Below are 14,656 nucleotides of genomic sequence, written 5' to 3'. Positions count from 1 at the left end.
GAAATAGATTCATGAGGACAGCACTTGCATCTTTGAAGAGTCCTGTAATTGCCCTTCACTGTATGTCATATCTAACAGTGGCAGCTGTAGTCACTCGACTACAAAATTTAAATACAATGGGAATAATTGGATCCTGAAGTGGCAGGGGCCAAGTGCCAACTGTCAAAGGCAAGGCGGGTATAGCTACCATAAAGGAAAGCAGAGGCAAAGTGGCAATCAGCATAGACTGACTTCTGTAGAGCTCTGGCATCGGCTAATTAATCTTGGCGTTCCTAGAAGTGAAATTGATAGGAAGCCTACTGCATACCTACTTAAATTATACAAACAGAAAACTTCTAGGTCAAAGGGACAAGACTTATTTGAATTATAAAAACAGAGGATCATGACCCCTCAATCAGTTTTCCAATTTGAGCCAGTTTACAGACCCAGAAAGCCTTGAATGAAGGCGAGTCTGGGTCCCCTTGAGGAAGGACCGCACTACATTACCAACAATTTATGCAGTAAATCTTTCTCCCATCCTTCCCCAAGGAGACCTCTGGCCTTTCACCAGGGTAACTGTGCATTGGGGAAAGGAAATGATCAGACATTTCGGGGATTACGGGACCCTGGCTCTGAACTGACTTTGATTCCAGGGGACCCAAAACATCATTGCGATCCTCCAGTTAAAGTAAGGGCTTATGGAGGTAACGTAATTAATAGGGTTTTAGCTCAGATCTGACTTACAGTGGGTCTAGTGGGTCCCGGACTCATCCTGTGGTCATTTCCCCAGTGCCAGAATGCATAACTGGCAGAGACAATTATGTTAGGTTAGCAGCTGGCAGAGCCCCCATATTGGCTCCCTGACTGGTAGGGTGACAGCTATTATGGTGGGAAAGGCCGAATGGAAGCCATTAGAGCTACCTCTACCTAGAAAAATAGTAAATCAAAACAATATTGCATCCATGGAGAGATCGCGGAAATTATTGCCACCGTCAAGGACTTCAAAGACGCAGGGGTGATGATTGCCACCACATCTCTGTTCAACTCTCCTATTTGGCCTGTGCAGAGGACAGCTGGATCTTGGAGAATGACAGTGGATTATCATAAGCTTAAGCAAGTGGTGACTCCAATTTGAGCTGCTGTACCAGGTGTGGTTTCATTGCTTGAGCAAATTAACACATATCCTGGTACTGGTGTGCAGCCACTGACTTTGCAAATGCCTTTTTTTCCATTCCTTTTCATAAGGCCCACCAGAAGCAATTTGCCTTCAGGTGGCAAAGATAGCAATATACTTTTACTGTCCTACCTCAGGGGTTTATCAACTCTCTGCTTTGTGTCATAATCTTATTCGGAGAGAACTTGATAGCTTTTCACATCCACAAGATATCACACTGGTCTCTTACATGGATGACATTGTGCTGATTGGATCCAGTGAGCAAGAAGTAGCAAACTCACTAGACTTATTGGTGAGACATTTGTGTGCCAGAGGATAGGAAATAAATCTGTCTAAAATTCAGGGAACTTCTACCTCAGTAGAATTTCTAGGGGTCCAGCAGTGTGGGGTCTGTCAAGATATTTCTTCTAAGGTAAAGAAGAAGTTGCTGTATTTGGCCCCTCCTACAACCAAGAAAGAGGCACAACATCTAGTGGGCCTATTTGGATTTTGGAGGCAACACATTCCTCATTTGGGTGTGTTATTCTGGCCCATTTATTGAGTGACATGAAAGGCTGTCAGTTTTGAGTGGGGTTCGGAACAGAAGAAGGCTCTGCAACAGGTCCAGGCTGCTGTGCAAGCTGCTCTGCTATTTGAGCCATATGACCCAGCAGAGCCAATGGTGCTTGAGGTGTTAGTGGCAGAGAGGGATGCTGTTTGGAGCCCTTGGCAGCCTCCCATAGGCCTAAGGCCTCTAGGATTTTGGAGCAAGGCCCTGCCATCTTCTGCAGATAGCTACTCTTTTTTTAAGAGACAGCTGTTGACCTGTTACTGGGCTTTGGTGGAAACTGAACATTTGACTATGGGTCATCAAGTAAGTCACCATGAGACCTGAACTGCCTGTCATGAACTGGGTGCTTTCTGACCCATCTAGTCATAAAGTGGGTCATGCACAGCAGCATTGGAAGTGTGCTGTGCACACTTCATCAAATGGAAGTGGTATATACGTGATTGGGTTCGAACAGGTCCTGAAGGCACAAGTAGGTTACATAAGGAGGTGGCTCAAATGCCCATGGTCACCACTCCTGCCACCCTGCCTTCTCTTCCCCAGCCTTCACTGATGGCCTCATGGGGAGTTCCCTTTGATCAGTTGACAGAGGAAGAGAGGACTAGGGCCTGGTTCACAGATGGTTCTGCATGATATGGCGGCACCATGTGAAAGTAGACAGCTGCAGCACTACAGCCCCATTCTAAGACATCCCTGAAGGTCAGTGGTGAAGGGAAATCTTCCCAATGGGCAAAACTTTGAGCAGTGCACCTGGTTGTGCACTTTGCATGGAAGGAGAAATGGCCAGATGTGAGATTATATACTGATTCATGGGCTATAACCAATGGTTTGGCTGGATGGTCAGGAAGAATGATTGGAAAATTGGTGACAAAGAAATCTGGGGAAGAGGTATGTGGGTGGACCTCTCTGAGTGGTCAAAAACTGTGAAGATATTTGTATCCCATGTGAGTGCTCACCAACAGGTGACCTCAGCGGAGGAGGAGTTTAATAATCAAGTAGATAGGATGACCTGTTCTGTGGACGCCACTCAGCTTCTTTTTCCAGCCACTCCAGTGATTGCCCAATGGTCCCATGAACAAAGTGGCCATGGTGGCAGGGATGGAGGTTATACATGGACTCATCACCATGGACTTCCACTCACCAAGGCTGACCTGGCTACAGCCACTGCTGAGTGCCCAATTTGCCAGCAGCAGAGACCAACACTGAGCCCTTGATATGGCACCATTCCTTGGGGGTGATCAGCCAGCTACCTGGTGGCAGGTTGACTATATTGGACCTCTTCCATCATGGAAAGGGCAGAGGTTTGTCCTCCTTGGAATAGACACTTACTTTGGATATGGGTTTGCCTATCCTGTGCGCAATGCTTCTGCCAAGACTACCATCCATGGACTCACGGAATGCCTTATTCACTGTTATGGTATTCCACACAGCATTGCCTCTGATGAAGGCACTCACTTTACGGCTAAAGAAGTGCGGCAGTGGGCATATGCTCATGGAATTCACTGGTCTTACCATGTTCCCCATAATCCTGAAGCAGCCGGATTGATAGAATGGTGGAATGGCCTTTTGAAGTCACAATTACAATGCCCACTAGGTGACAATACTTTGCAGAGCTGGGGCAAAGTTCTCCAGAAGGCCGTGTATGCTCTTAATCAGCATCCAACATATGGTACTGTTTCTCCTATAGCCAGGGTTCACAGGTCCAGGAATCAAGGGTTGGAGGTGGAAGTGGATCGATCACTCACCATCACCCCTAGGGATCCACTAGCAAAATTTTTGCTTCCTGTTCCTGCAACATTACGTTCTGCTGGCCTAGAAGTCTTAGTTCCAGAGGGAGGAATGCTGTCACCCAGAGACACAACAATGATTCCATTACACTGGAAGTTAAGATTGCCACCTGGACGCCAGGCAGGGTGGCTCATGCCTGTAATCCCAGCACTTTGGGAGGCTGAGGTGGGTGGTTCGCCTGAAGTCAGGAGTTCGAGCCCAACCTGACCAACATGGAGAAACCCTGTCTCTACTAAAAATACAAAATTTGGGAGGCCAGGCATGGCGGTGCTTGCCTGTAATCCCAGCTACTCAAGAGGCTGAGGAAGGAGAATCGCTTGAACCTGGGAGGCAGAGGTTGCGGTGAACTGAGATCGCACCATTGCACTCCAGCCTGGGTAACAAGAGCGAAACTCCAACTCAAAAAAAAAAAAGATTGCCACCTGGACATTTTGGGCTCCTCCTACCTTTAAGTCAACAGGCAAAGAAGGGCGTTACAGTGTTGGCTGGGGTGATTGGCCCGGACTATCAAGATAAAATCAGTCTACTCCTCCACAACAGAGGTAAGGAAGAGTATGCATGGAATACAGGAGATCCATTAGGGCATCTCTTAGTATTACCATGCTCTGTGATTAAGGTCAATCAGAAACTACAACAGCCCAATTGAGGCTGAACTACAAATGACCCAGACCCTTCAGGAATGAAGGTATGGGTCACTCCACCAGGAAAAACACACGACCTGCTGAGGTGCTTGCTGAAGGCAAAGGGAATACAGAATGGGCAGTAGAAAAAGGTAGTCATCAAAACTAGCTACAGCCACGTGACCAGCTGCAGAAATGAGGACTGTAACTGTCACGGGTATTTCTTCCTTCTTTTGTTAAAAACATGTTTGTGCATCTAGACCCTTGTACTAAGAAAATATCTTCATTTTATTTCCTTTTCCTTTATCATGTGACATAAGATTTATTGACTTCCTGTCAGCATTTACGTATTGTTAACTTTATATAATACTATTTGGGTTGGGGATTGGCGCAATTCTAGTTGTACAAAGGATAGTTGTATTATGTTAGGCGTAATTATGACCTTATTGTCTTTAAGATTATGTATGATCTCAGGGGATGTGTATGGGTTCAAGGTGACAAGGGGTGAACCTGTGATTCTGTCACCTTGATTGGATTGAAGGATAGAAAGTATTATTCCTGGGTGTGTCTGTGAGGGTGTTGCCAAAAGAGATCAACATTTGAATCAGTGGGCTGGGGAAGGCAGATCCACCCTTCATCTGGTGGGCACAATCTAATCAGCTGCCAGTGAATATAATAGTGTAGGCAGAAAAATGTGAAAAGGAGAGAGACGGGCCTAGCCTCCCAGCCTACATCTTTCTCCCGTGCTGGATGCTTCCTGCCCTTAGACTCCACGTTCTTCAGTTTTGGGACTCGGACTGGCTCTCCTTGCCCCTCAGCTTGCAGACAGCCTATTGTGGGACCTTGTGGATCCTGTAAGTTAATACTTACTAAACTCCATATATATATATATATATATATATATATATATATAATCTTATTAGTTCTGTCCTTCTAAGAGAATTCTGACTAATACAGAGCATATAATTCTACTTTTATCAAGTGGCCAAGTCTCCTCTGTTTTTTAATTCCCATGATTAGACCCTAAATTAAAAAAAATAATAATTTCAAGAAGTCTTTTAAACTTATACTATCTTAGAGGTTTCCCAGAGAGTCCTTGGCAATCACAAAGATTTGTTTTTTTACCTCTTAGAAGGGAAGGCCAAAGTGGAATTTTGTCTGGTATCCTTTATATTTTGTAATTATTTCAACACTATTTTAAGAAGCACATAGTAAGAATTGTCAAATCAAAACAGAAGTGCGACTTTCTGTTGGTTAATTTTGAACAAGTGAAATATTACTAAGATAAATATGAGGCCAGGCATGGATGGTGGTTCACTCCTGTAATCCCACCACTTTGTGAGGCTGAGGCAGGAGGCTTGCTTGAGCCCAAGAATTCAAGACCAACCTGACCAACATACAAAATACCCATCCATACCATTTTTTTTTTTAATTAGGTGATTGTGGTGGCATGTAACTGTGGTCCCACAGTACCTGGGAGACTGAGGTAGGAGGATTGCTTGAGCTCGGGAGGTGGAGCCTGCAGTGAGCCATGATTGTGCTACTGTACCCCAGGCTGGGTGACAAAATAGACCTTGGCTTAAAACAAACAAAGAAACAAACAAAAAACATAAATATGTTTCAGGTACTGTGTATACTTTATATGTAGGAGATTTGGCAATGCTCTCACTATCTCTAACATGTTCTTATCTTCAGGAAAATGTTTATTAATATTTAATAGAATTGTTATATATTTTTCCCTATAAAGAATTCTATTCTCCGTTGGGCATGGTGGCCCATGCCTGTAATCCCAGAACTTTGGGAGGCCGAAGCAGGCAGATCGCCTGAGGTCAGGAGTTTGAGATCAGCTTGGCCAACATGGTGAAACCTCATCTCTACTAAAAATAGAAAAATTAGCCAGGCATGGTGGTGGGTGCCTGTAATCCAGCTACTCAAGAGGCTGAGGCAGGGGAATCACTTGAACCCAGGAGGTGGATGTTGCAGTGAGCCGATAGCACGCCAGTGCATTCCACCTTGGGCAACAGAGTGAGTCTCTGTCTCAAAAAAAAACGAAACAACAACAAAGAATTTTATTCTCGGCCAGGCACGGTGGTTCACACCTGTAATCCCAGTACTGTGAAAGGCCAAGATGGGTGGATCACCTGAGGTCAGGAGTTCGAGACCAGCGTGGTCAACATGGTGAAACCCAGTCTCTACTAAAAATACAAAAATAAGCTAGGTTTGTTGGCGCTTGCCTATAATCCCAGCTACTCGGGAGGCTTAGGCAGGAGAATCGCTTGAACCCGGAAGGTGGAGGTTGCAGTGAGCCAAGATCAAGCCACTGCACTCTAGCCTGGGCCACAGAGTGAGACTCCGTCTTAAAAAAAAAAAAAAAATTTATATTCCATTCTGATATTATTCGCTACTCTTACTAATTAATCAGAGCCATTCGGTCTTATCACCAACATGTGGTTCTGCTTTTCTCTCATGCTTGCTTAAATGCTCTGTCATAAGCTATAAGTAAAAATTGGGTCTTCATCAAAGAAGAACATCCTCAGAGCCTAACGAACAAGACTGTACCAGATACTCTAATTATTAATACTGCAGTGAATAAACTCGTGGGTATAGGCTTCAAGCTGGCATTGCTTATACTCTGTCTCACTATATCAGGGCCCTTAACTGTGGTTTCAAGATTATTTTTAGATCAGAAGCAGATGACTCTGTGGAAACCCACTAACCCAATATCCTGTGGAGCAAGATTTACATAGAACTGAAAATCTAATAGTGACCATTTGTTTGATGAGGAATATTGTTATATTATTCCTAATGTTCTAGTTTCTGATGTGTATATGGGAAGCCCTTTATTTTCCTTCAAATTCTATCTCCAACTCTGAATGTAGAAAACTACTTTTTCAAGCTTGGTGTGGTGGCTCATGCCTGTAATCCCCACAATTTGAGAGGCCGAGGAGGAAGGATCACTTGAGCCCAGGAGTTTGAGACCAGACTGGGCAACATAGCAAAACCCTGTCTCTATAAAAAATGAAAAATTAGCCAGGCATGATGGTGCATGCCTGTAGTCCCCACAACTTGGGAGGCTGAGGTGAGAGAATTGTTTGAGCCTGGGAGATGGAGGCCACAATGAGCATGTTTGTGCCACTGCACACCAGCCTGGGTGACTGAACAAGACCCTGTCTCAAAAAAAAAAAAAAAAAAAAAGCCTTCAAAGTTTTATCTCAAACCTAGCAAATATATTTCTCTATGCATTTTCAGATTATTACATATTTCTTGTTCTTATAATTCTTCTTTAAGTTAACTTATTATCTGACTCATTAATGATTTAATAATCACTGACACGTGTTCATTCTATATTTGTATGAAAGCCATGCTTTTAAAACTTATATACTTTTAAAATTATACTCTGACACTTCTTAACAGCTTCTCTGATTTCTCTCGTCTAATTCAACCTACATACTGCTGTCAGTGTGGTCTTCCTAAAATATCATTTATGTCACTAACTCCCTTTCTTGCTGAAACCTCCTATCAACAAGATAAATTTCCAAAAGTCATCAGCCTAATATTCACAGTCCTTGACTATTAAGCTCCAAGCACCTTTAGAACTTTATAGTCTACACAAATCTCTTTTAGGCCAAGCAAAAATACTGTACTTATTTTATTTTACCAGTTTATCATATTAAAATTTTTTTTTAAATCTCATCTGAATGGCTTTCTCTGTTCTTTTCTTTCTTGGAATTTCTATTCCTTCAGGCCAGCTCATTTTATCTCAGCCAGTAGCCTCCAGTGGAAAGTGGGTAACTGAACACTTATAGCATTTAATACAATAGAAAGATTATATATATTATATGTATATATACCATATATATACATATAATATATTATAGTATAATAAAGAGTATATCTGGTCTTTGTCTCAGTTCTTGGCGTAGAGCTTCAGAAATTTTTGGAACTTCCAGAGTGACAGAAATGTCTTTGTAATACTAGGGGCATGACTCATTTTGGGCCACTAGCCTCAAGATGGTGACTGGTCATCAGAAAGATCAATCATGTGATTAGAGGATTAGATGGTTGGGACTTTGAGCCAGGCTGACCTGATTGAGTTCAATCACTTGGTCAATGATATACTCAATCAATCATGCCTACATAATGAATCTCCAATAAAAATTCTGAATACTGGAGCTCAGTGGAGAATCCTGGTTGGTGAACCTTGATGTACCAAGATGACAACTCATCCAAATTTGTTTAGGAGAGGTGACCAAAGCTCTGCCTTCCCTCCCAGAACTTTCCTTATGTGTGTCTTCAATTGACAATTCTTGAGCTGTATCTTTATAATAAAGCTAACAATAAGTAGATAATTTTCTTGAGTTGTTTTAGTAAATTCTCAAACCTGAAGGAGTTATAAAAACCTGAAATGTGAAGCCAAGTTAGTCAAATGTATGGGTGGCCTGGGGACCTCTGGCATTTGTGGCTGGCATCTGAAGTAGGGCAGTCTTAAGGAAGACTGAACCATGAACCTGTGACATGTGCACTACCTCCAAGTGGTTAGTGGCAGAACTGTATGGCACTATACTCCAGCTGGGACTGAAACACAGTACATATTGAACACTGTATTATTTTAGAAGTCTACATTTTATGTATGAAGAAAACATGTTACTTCCTTTGTCTGCTTTATCCAGCCATCTTGGGAATTCTCTCCCATAGCAGTGGACTATGTAATTTTCCCCACTGGGCACAACTGTTCAGAGTGGATGCATGACCTAGCTATAGCTGAGACACCACGATTCTGTTTTTCAGAAATGTGTATAGGAATACTGAAATGTTCATATGTTGGATGGTGGTACTGGAGCAAGAGGTACTATGCTGGATCTGGCATAGTAAGTATCCAGCAGATTTTTGTTGAATGAGTAAATGAAAGAAGTGCCTGTGGCTGGGCGTAGTGGCTCACGCCTATAATCCCAGCACTTTGGGAGGCTGAGGCAGGTGGACCACGAGGTCAGGAGTTCGAGACCAGCTTGGCCAACATGGTGAAACCCCGTCTCTACTAAAAATACAAAAAATTAGCCAGGCGTGGTGGCAGGTGCCTGTAATCTCAGTTACTCGAGAGGCTGAGGCAGGAGAATCACTTGAACATGGGAGGCAGAGGTTGCAGTGAGCCAAGACCGTGCCACTGCACTCCAGCCTGGGCAACAGAGCAAGACTCCGTCTCAAAATAAAAAAAAAAAAAGGAAGTGTCTGTAACTTCAGGGCTTTGATAGCCATTTCTCCTATGTACATGGAAAAGCAGAGAAAATCAGTCTTCTGAAAGAGAAGAGAATAAAGCATGAATGTTTATATCCCCCCAAAATTCATGTTGAAACTCAATCACCAATGTAATTGTATTAAGGGTTAGGGCCACGTGTGGTGGAGCACACCTGTAATCTCAGCACTTTGGGAGGCCAAGGTGGATTACTTGAGGCCAGGTGTCCGAGAACAGCCTGGGCAATGTAGCAAGTTCTTGACTCTACAAAAATTACAAAAATCAGCCAGGAATGGTAGCAGGCACCTCTGGTCCCACCTACTTGGGAGGCTGAGGGAGGAGGATTGCTCAGCCCAAAAGGTTGAGGATGCAGTGCACCAAGATTGTGTCACTGCACTCCAGCCTGTGTGACAGAGCAGAGCAAGACCCTGTCTCAAAAAAAAAGGCCCTGTAGGAGGTAATTAAATAATGTAGGCAGAACCTTCATAAAGAAGCTCAAGTGAGTTGTTTACCCTTTTTACCATGTAAGGACACAGAGAAGATGCCATCTGTGAAGCAGACAGCCCTCACCAGACACTGAATCTGTTGATGCCTTTATCTTGGACTTCTCAGCCTCCAGAACTATAAGCAATAAATATCTGTTGTTCATAAATTTCCCATTCTAAGATTTTTTTTTTTTTTTTTTTTTTTTTTTGAGATGGAGTTTTGCTCTTGTTGCCCAGACTGGAGTGCAATGGTGCAATCTCGGCTCACCGCAACCTCCGCCTCCCAGGTTCAAGTGATTCTCCTGCCTCAGCCTCTCGAGTAGCTGGGATTGCAGGCATGCGCCACCACGTCTGGCTAATTTTGTATTATTATTATTTTTTTTTAGTAGAGACGGGGTTTCTCCATGTTGGTCAGTTTGGTCTCAAACTCCTGACCTCAGGTGATCCGCCCGCCCTGGCCTCCCAAAGTGCTGGGATGCCAGGCGTGAGCCACTGTGCCGGGCCCTAAGATGTTTTGTTATAAGAGTCCAAAAGGAGTAAGACAAAGCAGATGCAAAGTGAGATGCAGAGACAAAAGATCATGTGGCTTTGGAAAAATGATAACTTCTTGGGGCTCCTAAAGATTTTTCTGTTCTAGATCTAGTGAAGCCTTGATGCATCCTGCCTTAGTTTCCCTTGAAATGGGCCTGTATATTCCCATTATATTTCTCCATTTGACCAAGTTAGTTTGAGAGTTTCTCTGCTCCTAATGTTAAACGATTTTTTCTAATGACAAAATCATGAGTCTCAGCCAGGTGCAGGTGGGTCACACCTGTAATCTCAGCGCTTTGGGAGGCTGAGGCGGGCAGATCACTTGAGATCAGGAGTTCAAGACCAGCCTGGCCAACATGGTGAAACCCCATCTCGACTAAAAATACAAAAAAAAAATTAGCCAGGCATACTGGTGCACACCTATAATCCCAGCTACTTGGGAGGCTGAGGCAGAAGAATTGCTTGAAACAGGGAGGCGGAGGTTGCAGTGAGCCAAGATCGCACGACTGCACTCCAGCCTGGGTGATGGAGCGAGACCCTGTCCCCCTGCCATCCCCCCAAAAAATTATAAATCTTATATAAATATAAAAAGAATGTGTTGAAGATTTTACTGACTCTTTAGTTAAATGAGGAAAACAGTTAAGATATTACAACAGGTCCAAAGGAGAATCCAAACAACAGGTATATGTATAAATCATGAACATTAAATTTCCAAGTGGATGTAAAACTGACTTTTGGGAGAGAAGGAAATTTGTCCCCTCACTGGACAGAATTCATCCACATGGTTATGGACAAGAATAATTTGCATTGCTTCTTGTTTTCTGCAAGATAATTTTAATCTCTAAGGAGTTGTACAACTCTCTAGTCAAAGCCAAGTAAATATCCTTAGATGATCAGGTAATCCCAGGATTGTACCATTCCGCTGAAAGTATATCTAGAAATCTCTCTTTTTTTTGAGACAGAGTCTTGTTCTGTCGCCAGGCTGGAGTGCAGTGGCATGATCTCGGCTCACTGCAACCTCTGCCTCCCGGGTTCAAGTGATTCTCCTGCCTCAGCTTCCTAAGTGGCTGGGATTACAGGCAGGCACCACCACGCCTGCCTACATTTTGTATTTTTAATAGAGATGGGGTTTCGCCATGTTGGTCAGGCTGGTCTCGAACTCCTGACCTCATGATCTGCCCACCTTGGCCTCCCAAAGTGCTGGGATTACAGGTGTGAGCCACCACGCCCGGCCTGAAATCTCTTTTGTTTATTACCATGTTATGTGTTTCGTTATACTCATAAATGAATGATCCTTGTCTAAAGCGAGTGTTTCTCCTATCTCTATGAGAAACTCATCTGCTTTGTGAAAGATCTGCATAGGTGGAGAGAGAAAAGAAGGGAACCACTGCTGCTAACAATGGCTGAATCAATCCTAGCAACCAAAGGATAATAGAATCCTTTGAATCCAATCTCTCTAACCAGCTGGGTGCGGTGGCTCACACCTGTAATCCCAGCACTTTGGAAGGCTGAGGCGAGTGCATCACTTGAGGTCAGGCGTTCGAGACCAAACTGGCCAACATGGCGAAACCCCGTCTCTAACTAAAAATAGCCTGTAATCCCAGCTACTTGGGAGGCTGAGGCCAAGAGGCAGAAGTTGCAGTGAGCTGAGATCCTGTCATTGCACTCCAGCCTGGGCAACAAGAGTGAAACTCCGTCTCAAAAACAAAAAATCTCTCTAACCAAATTTTAAGCCACTTGAGTACAGGAAACTTGTCTTATATCGCCTAGCTTGCTTTCACAAAGTACCCGGTAAGAAACGGGTTAGAAAAATATTTGCTGCCGGGCGCAGTGGTTCACGCCTGTAATCCCAGCACTTTGGGAGGCCGAGGCGGGCGGATCACAAGGTCAGGAGATCGAGACCATCCTGGCTAACATGGTGAAACCCCATCTCTACTAAAAGCACACACACAAAAAATTAGCCGGGTGTGGTGGCGTGCGCCTGTAGTCCCAGCTACTCAGGAGGCTGAGGCAGGAGAATGGCATGAGCCCGGGAGGCAGCGCTTGTAGTGAGCTGAGATCTTGCCACTGCACTCCAGCCTGGGTTACAGAGTGAGACTTCGTCTCAAAAAAAATTTTTTTTTTGCTAATTGATTGCTTGAAGTCAGCAAATTGAAACAGGAAAGTTGTGACCCCGTTTGAAGATTTAAAACAGGAATGAGCCGGGCGCGGTGGCTCACGCCTGTAATCTCAGCACTTTTGGGAGGCCGAGCGGGTGGATCACGAGGTCAGGAGATCGGGACCATCCTGGCTAACATGGTGAAACCCCGTCTCTACTAAAAATACAAAAAAAAAAAAAAACTAGCCGGGCGTGGTGGTGGGCGCCTGTAGTCCCAGCTACTCGGGAGGCTGAGGCAGGAGAATGGTGTGAACCCGGGCTGCGGAGCTTGCAGTAAGCCGAGATCGCGCCACTGCACTCCAGCCTGGGTTACAGAGCGAGACTCCATCTCAAAAAAATAATAAAATAAAATAAAAAATAAAATAAGAGAGTAAGGACAAAAACACACAAACTAAAAACAAATATTTTTCCTAGCCTGCAGTTAGCCAGAAATTGAAGAGTCTTGTGATCTAATGAGTGCCAATAAACTCATATCAAACTTTACAGGCTTTGCCATTATCATATTTCAGGAACATTAAAAAATCTCTACAAAACACATGACCAATTATACAACAAATGTCACTTATATGGTATGCTTTTATATGTACAAAAGAAAAATGTCTGTAAAACGCCTGTAAAAATGTCAAAAGTTGCATGTACAAAGTGCTAGAAAAGTGGGCTGATTGTATCATTCTTGTTTCCTTTTCCTAACCCTCTCTCCCATCCCCAGGAAGCTACTGCGAGCAGGAAATGATAAGAGACCTGATAGTGGAGGCAGCTAAGCACTCACCCAGATACAGCTAAGAATGAGGCCTTGAAAATGAGGGAGGAGTTCTTCCTGGGAGCTGACTGTTGGGGTCAGGAAAGCGTGGCCTCCACGGAGATTCACTGGCCCAGTTTGCATGAGGAGGCCAATCACTGACCAGGGTTCCCCCATCTCCAACAGCTGCATGAATGCTTAGGCATGCTTGGGGAGATAAATATGAGACTAATGACCATAGATAATAAATTCAGAATGTTATGACAGCTAATTGAGAACTCACACATGGGCCTGCGGACTGCTCAGCCAAGGGCCCTGTCTCAATGCTGGCTGCGTTCTCCTTCCCTCCTGGTTGTGTGGGCTGTGGCCTTCTTTCTCGCCTTTAGGTGCTGCTGCTGTGTACACAACTCCTAGTGGTTCTCTTCTCGTCTGACCACACAGTCCCTCTTTAGGAAACCAGACTATGTCACCCCCAAATACGCTTCTTTGACATAAAAATTATTTTTGAGCTGAAGGCAATTGAGAAGCAGCAAACGGGGAAAAAACTCTTACCCTCTAGCTTTTCTTCCTGAAGACAGGATATAGATTCTCCCTTACTGGAGACAGCTCTACATTCCTGTCAGCCCTGAGAGGCCCCGGGAGAGTCTGCAAACAAACTTGACTCCCATGTATTTACCTTCCCATAATTTCCCATGCTTGGAAACCTAAAACCACTTTTCTTTGTCCTGTCATTTCTCCACACGTTTGTTTTTCTTTGTTGAAGATGCCTTGTAAGTGGAGTTCTAAGCCACCATTTTGAGTTACTTTTCACTGATGTTTCTCCCTTGAGATGTGCGCTGCATGCCTTAATAAACTGTTTTTTCTCGTGTTAATGCGTCTTTTGTTACAGAAGTCTATTCCAAGGAAGAGCTTAGGAGGGTTGAGGAAAAACATTATCTTTCCTCCCCTGCATCCCCATCCTTCACTTTTCTTTCAGGCTCTAAAGACAAACCCATGACAGGAGGTTTTTTTTTTTTCTCCCTCTTTAAGAGTTCTGTTAATCACCACCACCAGGAACCAAGTAAGCGTGAAAAACCATGAGAGAAAAATGAGAAGTTGCAATGTTCTCACAATAGCCCCCCAGTTTCCGACTTAGTAAATGACAAGTGGAAAACAATTTTTGAATTTTTTCCCTCTTACCTTCATTTCTCCAATGGACGAAAAGGTGGAGTTTTCCTTCTGTGTCACTCTCTTGCTCCACATTTAGATGTAAATTAGGCCTGAAGAAACGATTCTGGTCCAACAATAAGCATCCCTTTGGTACAAGTGGCAATTTACATCTTTCAAAACCCCTAGAACTTTTTCCTGCCCAGGCAGAATCTTTTGTGCAAAATTGGGACCAGTATAATCCCAAATGGGTTACTTA

The sequence above is a fragment of the Pan paniscus genome, chromosome 10 (genome assembly GCF_029289425.2).
Source record: "Pan paniscus chromosome 10, NHGRI_mPanPan1-v2.0_pri, whole genome shotgun sequence".
In the NCBI taxonomy this organism is placed as follows: Eukaryota; Metazoa; Chordata; class Mammalia; order Primates; family Hominidae; genus Pan; species Pan paniscus.
This window is presented reverse-complemented; position numbering follows the sequence as displayed.